Raw genomic sequence first — 10,692 nt, 5'->3', positions numbered from 1 at the left:
CCTAACCCTAACCCTAACCCTAACCCTAACCCTAACCCTAACCCTAACCCTAACCCTAACCCTAACCCTAACCCTAACCCTAACCCTAACCCTAACCCTAACCCTAACCCTAACCCTAACCCTAACCCTAACCCTAACCCTAACCCTAACCCTAACCCTAACCCTAACCCTAACCCTAACCCTAACCCTAACCCTAACCCTAACCCTAACCCTAACCCTAACCCTAACCCTAACCCTAACCCTAACCCTAACCCTAACCCTAACCCTAACCCTAACCCTAACCCTAACCCTAACCCTAACCCTAACCCTAACCCTAACCCTAACCCTAACCCTAACCCTAACCCTAACCCTAACCCTAACCCTAACCCTAACCCTAACCCTAACCCTAACCCTAACCCTAACCCTAACCCTAACCCTAACCCTAACCCTAACCCTAACCCTAACCCTAACCCTAACCCTAACCCTAACCCTAACCCTAACCCTAACCCTAACCCTAACCCTAACCCTAACCCTAACCCTAACCCTAACCCTAACCCTAACCCTAACCCTAACCCTAACCCTAACCCTAACCCTAAACCCTAACCCTAACCCTAACCCTAACCCTAACCCTAACCCTAACCCTAAAACCCTAACCCTAACCCTAACCCTAACCCTAACCCTAACCCTAACCCTAACCCTAACCCTAACCCTAACCCTAACCCTAACCCTAACCCTAACCCTAACCCTAACCCTAACCCTAACCCTAACCCTAACCCTAACCCTAACCCTAACCCTAACCCTAACCCTAACCCTAACCCTAACCCTAACCCTAACCCTAACCCTAACCCTAACCCTAACCCTAACCCTAACCCTAACCCTAACCCTAACCCTAACCCTAACCCTAACCCTAACCCTAACCCTAACCCTAACCCTAACCCTAACCCTAACCCTAACCCTAACCCTAACCCTAACCCTAACCCTAACCCTAACCCCTAACCCTAACCCTAACCCTAACCCTAACCCTAACCCTAACCCTAACCCCTAACCCCTAACCCTAACCCTAACCCTAACCCTAACCCTAACCCCTAACCCTAACCCTAACCCTAACCCTAACCCCTAACCCTAACCCTAACCCTAACCCTAACCCTAACCCTAACCCTAACCCTAACTCTATTGGATGGATTCCTCCAATAATTGCTTATGGAGAGTCTTTCCTCACTGTGGATCTATCAGTAGATAGACTATAGTGTTTTATTTAATTATTCACCTGAGGCCGGGTTAGTACATCTCTACATCAATATGCAAGTCATAGCCCTCCTGAACCTGATCTGACAGTTACCAGAAACCCACCCCATATAAACCCATGAGACATGATGTATTTAAAGCATTGGAAGTCTAATGCAGCAGGGGTTTTAACTCCAAAATGAAAGGTCCCCTTACTGGGTGTATTATGTACTCCCACTATAGTAAAATTAGAAGGCTATTCTTCATGGACTCACATATCAAGAATTAAACCTGGACCTTGCTCACAGGAATCGAGTATGGAAGCTGACACGCCTTCTTTTTTTATTTTTTAATTTACATCCAAATTAGTTAGCAGATAGTGCAACAATGATTTCAGGAGTAGATTCCTTAGTGCCCCTTACCCATTTATCCCATCCCACTCCCACAACCCCTCCAGTAATCCTCAGTTTGTTCTCCATATTTATGAGTCTTTTCCGTGTTGTCCCTCTCCCTCTTTTTATATTATTTTTGTTTCCCTTCCCTTATGTTCATCTGTTTTGTCTCTTAAAGTCCTCATATAAGAGAAGTCGTATGATTTTTGTCTTTCTCTAATTTCACTTAGCATAATATCCTCCAGTTCCATCCACCTAGTTGCAAATGGCAAGATTTCATTCTTTTTGATTGCCAACTTATGCTCCACTGTATGTATGTGTGTGTGTGTGTGTGTGTGTATGTATATATATATATATATATATATATATATATATATATATATATACCACATCTTCTTTATCCATTCATCCATCGATGGACATTTGGGCCCTTTCCATACTTTGGCTATTGTTGATAGTGCTGCTATAAACGAAGGGTGCATGTGTCCCTTCGAAACAGCACACCAGTATCCCTTGGATAAATGCCTAGTAGTGCAATTGCTGGGTCGTAGGGTAGTTCTATTCTTAGATTTTTGAGGTACCTCCATACTGTTTTCCAGAGTGGCTGCACCAGCTTGCATTCCCATGACATACCTTCTCATTCCTGTGAACCAGTGGAAGGCCTCGAATCTCTCTTCAAATGACAGTAATGGACTGAAGGAAAATTACCAAAGGTTTTTTTATATTTAAGCTTCTCTTTCCCATAATATGAACCTTATTTTGTTGTGTTTTCTAGTGTCTCCCTGCCTGGTGCCAACACACCTTCACAGCCGTAACTTCTAGAAGATAGGTGATCCTTTCTACTCAAGGAGGTTCATATATGTTGTCTACCTTGAATTGGCTGCCTCTGCCTGTGGTAACTCCTATAGATAAATACCTTCCCCAATTGACCAATGTTGACCCATAGGTAGGGACATCTCTATGCCCCTACTCAGCAGGAAGAAGTTACAGAAGATGAGACCTTCCACCCACAGCAACCTCAAAGATTTTGAGAGTCTAAATTGTCCAGGGTGGAATGATGTGGGAAACAAAGGCAGAAGGAAATGGCAGATAAAATTAAATTTCCTTATAACCTGCAGCCTATTGGCAAATACCTGAGGCAGGTTTCTCCTGGAACTCCCTACTGTCTTAATGCTAATGTTTTGCTAGGGGGAAAAACAACATTAGCTTGACAATAGCTAGGCCTCCAATATCCTGGGAGCCTTCTTTAGCATATGAAAATCTCACTGGAAACTTCTCCTGGACTTTACCTTCCGCTGCACTTTACCTCCATTGTATATAACCAGTCTTTCCTCATGGTCCTGGTGAAAGGGCGGGCCTACGCCAGCCGACTCCATCTTGTTCTGTGTCCTTCACCTTGACCACGCCTCCTCCCCTTGAGTAACCTCCCGCTCACCTGCCTAACAAGACTCGGACCCTTCCCCAGCCAATCGGCTGAGGCCACAGCCATTACCTCACCAACTGCCCCTAGGCCCCAATAAAACCTTTGTCCTTATGAAACTCGCTCTCTCCCCGGTATCTCACCGCTGCGTGGGTGCAGGTAGGGGATTGAGCTCGAGCTAGCTCGAATAAAGGCTCTTTTGCTTTTACATCGGACTCGGCTCCCTGGCGATATTTGGGGATCACGAATTCTGGGCATAACACTGGAAAGCTCTTCCTGTCCATGGGTCCTGTTCTGTGCTTTAATAAAATCAGCTTTTTGCACCAATTAATTAATTAATTAAAATAAAATGCAGACACAAGGGGCACCTGGGTGGCTCAATCGGTTAAGTGGTTAAGCGTCTGACTCTTGATTTACACTCAGGCCATGAACTCACAACTGGTGAGATCGGCCCTACATTGGGCCTTGTGCAGACAGCGCCGATCTCTCAAAATAAATAAACATTAAAAAAATAAAACACAAACACAAAGACCAATCCAAAAAAGAGAACAATTGATAACATGGACTTTATAAAATTAAAACTACTACTCTGATAAACCTTATTCAAAGAACCAAAAGACAAGCCACAAACTGGTAGAAAATATTTGCAAACCACTTATCTGATAAAGGATCTGTATTCAGATTGTACCTTGATCCTAAACCCTAGCTCTCTCAAAGTCTTCTGCCTCTAGGTTGGAACCCACAAACTCCATTTATTCAGTCTAGTGCTCTCCCTAATAAGTCCTCTGGACAACTGGGTTCTCCTTGCATCTTCCACTGCCCCAGCCTAAATACATTAACCATTATCTCCCATGGCTCCAGTCTCACCGTAACTCCTATCTTCATCTCCTAAACCCTCATTCCCTAAACGATTACCACCTGATCCCACTAATCTCTCAAGAAATAAGCAATCATCCCCAAAACCTTATAAACACATACCCAATACTGTTACCCCCTCACCACCTAAACAATCACCCTCTCAAACCCCCTCACTCACCCTTAAACCATCACCCTCCAAATACTGAACCCACCAGTTCCCCATAGACCACCCACTGAACCTCCTACACCATCCCCTCACAAACACACACCAGCTCACCCCCTCATCCACTTACCCCCAAAAACCTTTCATCTCAAACCCAACAACACTCATTCCATCTTCTTCCCACGTCCTCACACAAAAACACCCAAATCATTAGGGCTTGTGACCAAAAAGCCATGTACCATAAACCCAAAACCATACACCACTAAATAATAGCATCCCAATCTATAAAGCCATAATCTGTAAACCATACACCATGAACTCTAACTAGATACCGTAAGTCATAGGAACAAACCATAACCATGATCCACACATCATGAACCAGAACCGTAATCACAACCAAAGCCAACATAAATACTCATAGCAATACTATTTACAATTTGAAAATGGTACTAAATATGCAAACATACCACAAACGGTAAAGGAATACATAACATGGGGTAGATCCGTAAACTTAAATGTTCTTCCAACATGTAAAGAAATGAAATAAATTTGTGCAGCTGCTGAGGAAAACTGAATGGGAGTTCCTCAAAATCTTAAAAATAGAATTAATTAATATACCTCAGGGTATATACCCCAAATATTTGAAAGCAGGGATTCACTCTAGGAATTCCCCCAAATTCATAGCACCATCATGCACAATAGTCAGAAGGCTAAAGCCGACCAAAGTGTCCCTTGAAAAGTCAATGGGTGAAGTATACACAACGGAATATTGCCCCGCCATGCAAAGGACTAAAGTACTGATTCATACCACAATACAGATGGACCTTCAATTCACTATGCAGGGGTAATATCAATCAAAGAAAAAAAATATTATAAGATTCTACTTGTTTGAGATATCCAAACTAATCAAATTCACCTACAAAAAGTAAAATATGATTGCCAGGCAGAGGGGAAAGGGGAAGGAGGAGTTAATTTAACAGGTAAAAATAAATGATTTTTAAAATGAAACCACAGGCCCCCAAATAAAGCCACTTATGTTAAGAGACCCATGTTAGCAATCCCAGACTTAATACCTAATCTAACTGCAATTTCACATACTCCCCACCTCCAAGTAAACTTTCAACAGTCAAGCTGTAAAATGTGCTGAGTGGCCCCTTCTGTTCCCCTTAGGAGGGAAACTTTGCCTAAAATAATGCATCCTTTTTTCAATCCCCTCTCTACCTTTAAAAACTTTCCCCTCCCGGGGCGCCTGGGTGGCTCAGACTTCGGCTCAGGTCATGATCTCGCAGTTTGTGAGCTCGAGCCCCGCGTCATCGGGCTCTGTGCTGACAGCTTGGAGCCTGGAGCCTGCTTCGGATTCTGTGTCTCTTCCTCTCTCTGCCCCTCCCATGCTAATGCTCTGTCTCTCTCTGTCTCTTAATAATAAATAAACGTTTAAAAAAAAGAAGTTAAAAACTTTCCCCTCCCTGCAGTTCAAAGAAGCTCTTTTCCATTTGTTAAATGGAATGCTGCCCAATTAATGAATTGTCCGATGAAGATAATATAATATTTTAATTATTAAGTTGCATTTTTATTAACAGATTTCACAGGTTTTTTTTATTAACAAATGAGATTGAATAGACCTCTCCTATAAGAATTCCAAATAATGGGGGCGCCTGGGTGGCGCAGTCGGTTAAGCGTCCGACTTCAGCCAGGTCACGATCTCGCGGTCTGTGAGTTCGAGCCCCGCATCAGGCTCTGGGCTGATGGCTCGGAGCCTGGAGCCTGTTTCCGATTCTGTGTCTCCCTCTCTCTCTGCCCCTCCCCCGTTCATGCTCTGTCTCTCTCTGTCCCAAAAATAAATAAAAAACGTTGAAAAAAAATTAAAAAAAAAAAAAAAAAAAAGAATTCCAAATAATGGATGTAGATGTAGACGCTTGGCCATCCATCAAGGAGATGGAGCTAATTCCCCTCTCCTAAAGTGTGGGCTCCACATAGTGTCTTCCTACTCGTGAAGACACACCATACACACATCGGAAAAGAGTAACTTCATGGTGGGGAAGCCTGACCAACACTGCCTCAGCCAGGTGACCAACATTAACACCAACAGTGACAAGTCTTCCTTTGTCATAAAGTGATGACAGAGCACTTCACCTCTGTGATCTGCTTCCTCAAAATCCATAACCACAGTCTAATCAGGAATAAAACAAGTAAATCCCAATGCAGAACTTTCTATAAAATGCCTGACCAGATCTCCTCAACACTGCCAAAGTCAGGAAAACAAGACAAGTCTGAGGGACTGTCACAGCCAAGAAGAGCCTAAAGAGACATGATGACCACATGTCATGTGGTGCCTTGCATGGGACACTGGAGCAGGAAAAGGTAGAACAGAGGGAACCTGGATAAATTATGGGCTTTAGCAAACAATAACATATCAATATTTGTTCATTAATTGCAACAATTCTGTAGAAAACTAGAAAGAGAGTAGAAATTAAAGGTCAAATAAAAGAAGCCTATTGCATCAGACTAGAAACCTAGATAAAATGAGTTATTTCTTAGTAAAAATACACAGTAACAAAATTGACACTAATTAAGAAAAAAAAACCAAGCAGACTAATTAGGCATCCAGGGGCCTCCTCCTCCTGCTGGTTCTCCTCTCGCTCTTCTGGGGTTTTCCACTCCCAGGACAGAGAAGGAACAGGGACAGAGCTGTTCTGGAGCTCCTCTGAGCCCTGACCCCACCCACTGTCTTGGTCTTCTCAGCCATGCCCAGCCCAGTGAGGACATCATGAATAGGGAGTCTCAGGGATTGTTGATTCTGATGTGTTGGCTAGTACTTTTGGATTGCAAGGGACTGGACACACTTACTAAAGTAAAATGAATTAATATTTTTAAATGGTGGGAAATAAACTAATACTTGCAAGTAGCAAGTTAAGAGTGGGTTTGAACCTGACGGTCCCAGAGGCTCACACTCTCACAATGTGACCTGGACCCTCTCCAACCCTCCATCCTGTTAAGTGCCTTTGGGGTGGCCTCATTCACAGAAACAGTCTCTCTCACTGCATCTGGGGCCTCCAGCAACTCCAGGCTGACACTCACTCACTGTCCATTCTAATGGGAAGGGTTTCTCTTTCCCTTGGGTTCCATGAAGAGTCATGGCTTTAGTCATGGCTGTAGCCTGAATTGGGTCACTGCCATAGACTCTAAGTCTACAGTTCTCTTTTGTCTAGCAAAAGAGTGAAGGCGGGATTAAAACCAGAGATGGCTAATGTCCGGGGAAAAAGACAAAAGCCCCAAATAAGGGCTTTGCCTTGTATTTGCCAATAAGGATCCTTGCCTTGTATTTATTCAGATGAGAAGGCTTACAAATGTGATGGGCATGCACAAAGAGACAAAGAAACTGTGAACATTAACTTGAGGATGTGAGGGGGGAAAAGGGAGTCTTGAAGATATACAGTGCTTGGGGTTTGGATCGATATAAAACAAACTCCAGGTGCCGGGAAGATGGGGTAGATGGTTGTTAACATAAGGGGAAGAATCTCAGGGTTAACAAGACACCTTTTCTTTTGTTAACCATCTTGCTCCAGGCCGCTTTGCCTGCAGCACAGTGGTCCAAAGTCCAATTCACCAATTTACCTAACCTGGCCCTATTCACCTATGAAAGCAGCTTTCTGCTATACTACTAAACTTGGGGTGCTTTCACCCTGAATATCTAATCTCATTAATCCTATGTGTTGGGCACTTTTGCACCAATTCTATTTCAGGCCTTTGCCTTTCCCTCTCTATTTTGGGGGTTCAATACCCCCTCCCTATTTTTGGGTGCCTTTGCACCCCCCATTCTTGGCACTTTTGTGCCTCCCTATTCTTAGAATGCCAATCTGTTTTTCCCAAACTCGGGTGTAAGCATTTTTCGACTTTGTGTTTCTTTATGCCCTGTTAACCCATTGGTGTAGGCCCAGGGAATTCCTAATCTTATCCCCCACAGGTCACATTCTCCTCCTTGAAGCCATCAGAGCATCCAGAGGATGGGGCATGGGGTTAGCTAGATTTGGATCAAATGCTCATCTTCAAGGTAGGCAGAATGTGGGAACTGCCTTCTGGAACTGTTTGCATGGGAGGCAGGTGATATGCAGTTCCCAAAGGAAAGCTGAGGTGCTGGACTTGGGCATGAGAACGGATGCTGGGTTGGTAAAGCGGCAGATTCTGCACTACTGATGGCTGACTGCACAGCTGTGGAATCTGAAGTCCAAGGAAGGAAGGGGTTTGCTTAGAGTCAAGGGCTACAACCACCCATCCAGTATTCTTGCCATTGTCCCATGATGGCAAAAGCTCTTCCAACTGCTGAAATAGCAACTTTGTTGTCAGTGGGAAACTCAAGGCTTCTGCTTTGGGCATTGGGTCCTCACATCTCAGAGATTAGAAGCCACACAGACCTCACTCGTGACCCTGGGAGAAGAGAGCCCAGGAGACCCACCTGCCCCCCACATTCATCTCCAAAGAACAAACTGGCTCATTTTCCACTCTCTTCTCTCTCCTTTACAAAGAGCAGAGACCAGAGGGAAGGGCCAAGATGGTGGAACAGCATGGAAGTTTTTTTGTGTCTCTCATCCCTGAAATACAGCCAGATCAATACTAAACCATCCTGCACACCTAGACAACTGATTTGAGGATTAACACAACAATCTGCATAACCTGAACCACAGAACTTAGCAGGTACATGGCATGGAGAGATGAACTAGGGGAGAGAGAAGCTGTGGAGGGCAAGGAGTTGTTTTTCCTTGCAGAGAGAGGACAGAGATGGGAGGAGAATATGGGAAAGCATCCCTCCCTGCCTGAAAGCAACTGGAGAGAAAAGAAAGAGTACACAAGGGACTGAACAATAAAAGGGAGAAAGGAGAAAGGGGAGGGTTTAAATTCCATTAAGACTCTATAAATAGGGGGAGTGCAGAGTCTGAAACTCCACAGCTCAATACCTGGAAATGCTCTGGTGGGAAGGGTGAATCCCCAGGAGCAGAGAGCGAGGTCCAAGGGGTCCTTGGGCCGCTCGGGGAGAGGTGGTTCCCCTGCTGGGAAGACATTTGGTAGAGGCTGTGCGGCCACCCCACAGACAAAGGTCCCAGCAGACCCAGGAGAACAACCACATTCGCGGATGCTGGAACAAGGACATTAAGTGGGAAGCCTGGTGCCAGTTGTGATTTTCCATAATCCCTGAAACACTGCTGCTACATGATCACGTGAACTTTTTCTGGGGCGGGCTGGCACCCAGCCACAGTCTCTGGGCATTGGCAACAGCATGGTTCCAAGAATGTTCCTGGGGGCAGGCGGACACCCGGCCATTGTTCAGTGAGACCCTCCCCCGGAAGGTAAGAATGGGTCAAAGCCACAGTCCCTCAGAAGTGAGAGGTTAGGAATCACAGCCGCATCCGAGATAAAATTCAGGAGGGAGGTGCTTCCTGGCAACCTGATGGCTTGGTCATGGGACAATGTAAAAGTGGGAGCGGACACAAGCTGGAGACAAAAGGGGTGCATGATTACTGGTCAGGGAGAACAGAGTTTCAATACTAGAGACTGGGTAGCTGAGTGATGCCATTTTCACCCCTCCTGCGCATGCACATACACACCTACAAGCACCACAACAATCCACCCCAGTAAGCTAAGCAGTGCCATGTAGTGGAGAACAGAGCCCTTACACTAAGTCCCACCCAACTGGGCCAACCTCGCCCTTCAGGAACACCATAAGTCTCTCCCTTCAGAAACACCATAAGTCTCTCTGCCTGCTTAGTTTACAGACTAGAAAGTGCTTCGTAGTTTGACTTCTAGGGGAAAACAATGTAATTTCAATCGTATTTCAGTCTATTCACTCATCCATTTATTCAATTTTTTTCTTTTTCTTTTCCTATTCTTGAATACAGAAAGAGAAAAAAATATTTTTATTCTCAATTTTTATTAAAAATACTTTTCCTTAATTTTTTCTACTATATTTTTACTTTTGTATAAATTTTTCAAATTCAATTTTACTTTCATCATTTCCCTTTATTCTATTTCATTGTATTCATTTTTTCAAATTTTCAAATGCTTTCCTTTTTTTTTCTTTTCTTATCTTTTCCTTTTTTCTCTAATCTAGCAAGCTCCTTTCAACAACCAGACCAAAACACACCTAGGATCTAGCATCATTTATTTGATTTTGTGTGTGTGTGTTGTTTTTAATTTTTTAATTTAATTTTTTTACCTTATTAAATCCTTTACCTCCTTCAAAACGATGAAACAAAGGAATTCACCCCAAAAGAAAGAACAGGAAGAAATGACAGCCAGAGACTTAATCGACACAGATACAAGCGAGATGTCTGAACCAGAATTTAGAATCATGATAATAAGAATACTAGCTGGGGTTGGAAATAGATTAGAACCCCTTTCTGAGGAGATAAAAGAAGTAAAAGCTAGTCAGGATGAAATTTTTAAAAATGCTATAACTGAGCTGCAATCTTGAATGGATGCCACCGCAGCAAGGATGGATGAAACAGAGCAGCGAATTAGATATAGAGGACAAACTTATGGAGAATAATGAAGCAGAAAAAAAGAAGGAGACTAAGGCAAAAGAGCATGATTTAAGAATTAGAGAAATCAGCAATTCATTAAGAAGGAACAACATCAGAATCATAGGGGTCCCAAATGCTGAA

Source organism: Panthera tigris, chromosome B1 (assembly GCF_018350195.1).
Source record: "Panthera tigris isolate Pti1 chromosome B1, P.tigris_Pti1_mat1.1, whole genome shotgun sequence".
NCBI lineage: Eukaryota > Metazoa > Chordata > Mammalia > Carnivora > Felidae > Panthera > Panthera tigris.
The sequence above is the reverse complement of the archived record's forward strand: the minus strand, read 5'-3'. Positions refer to the sequence as shown.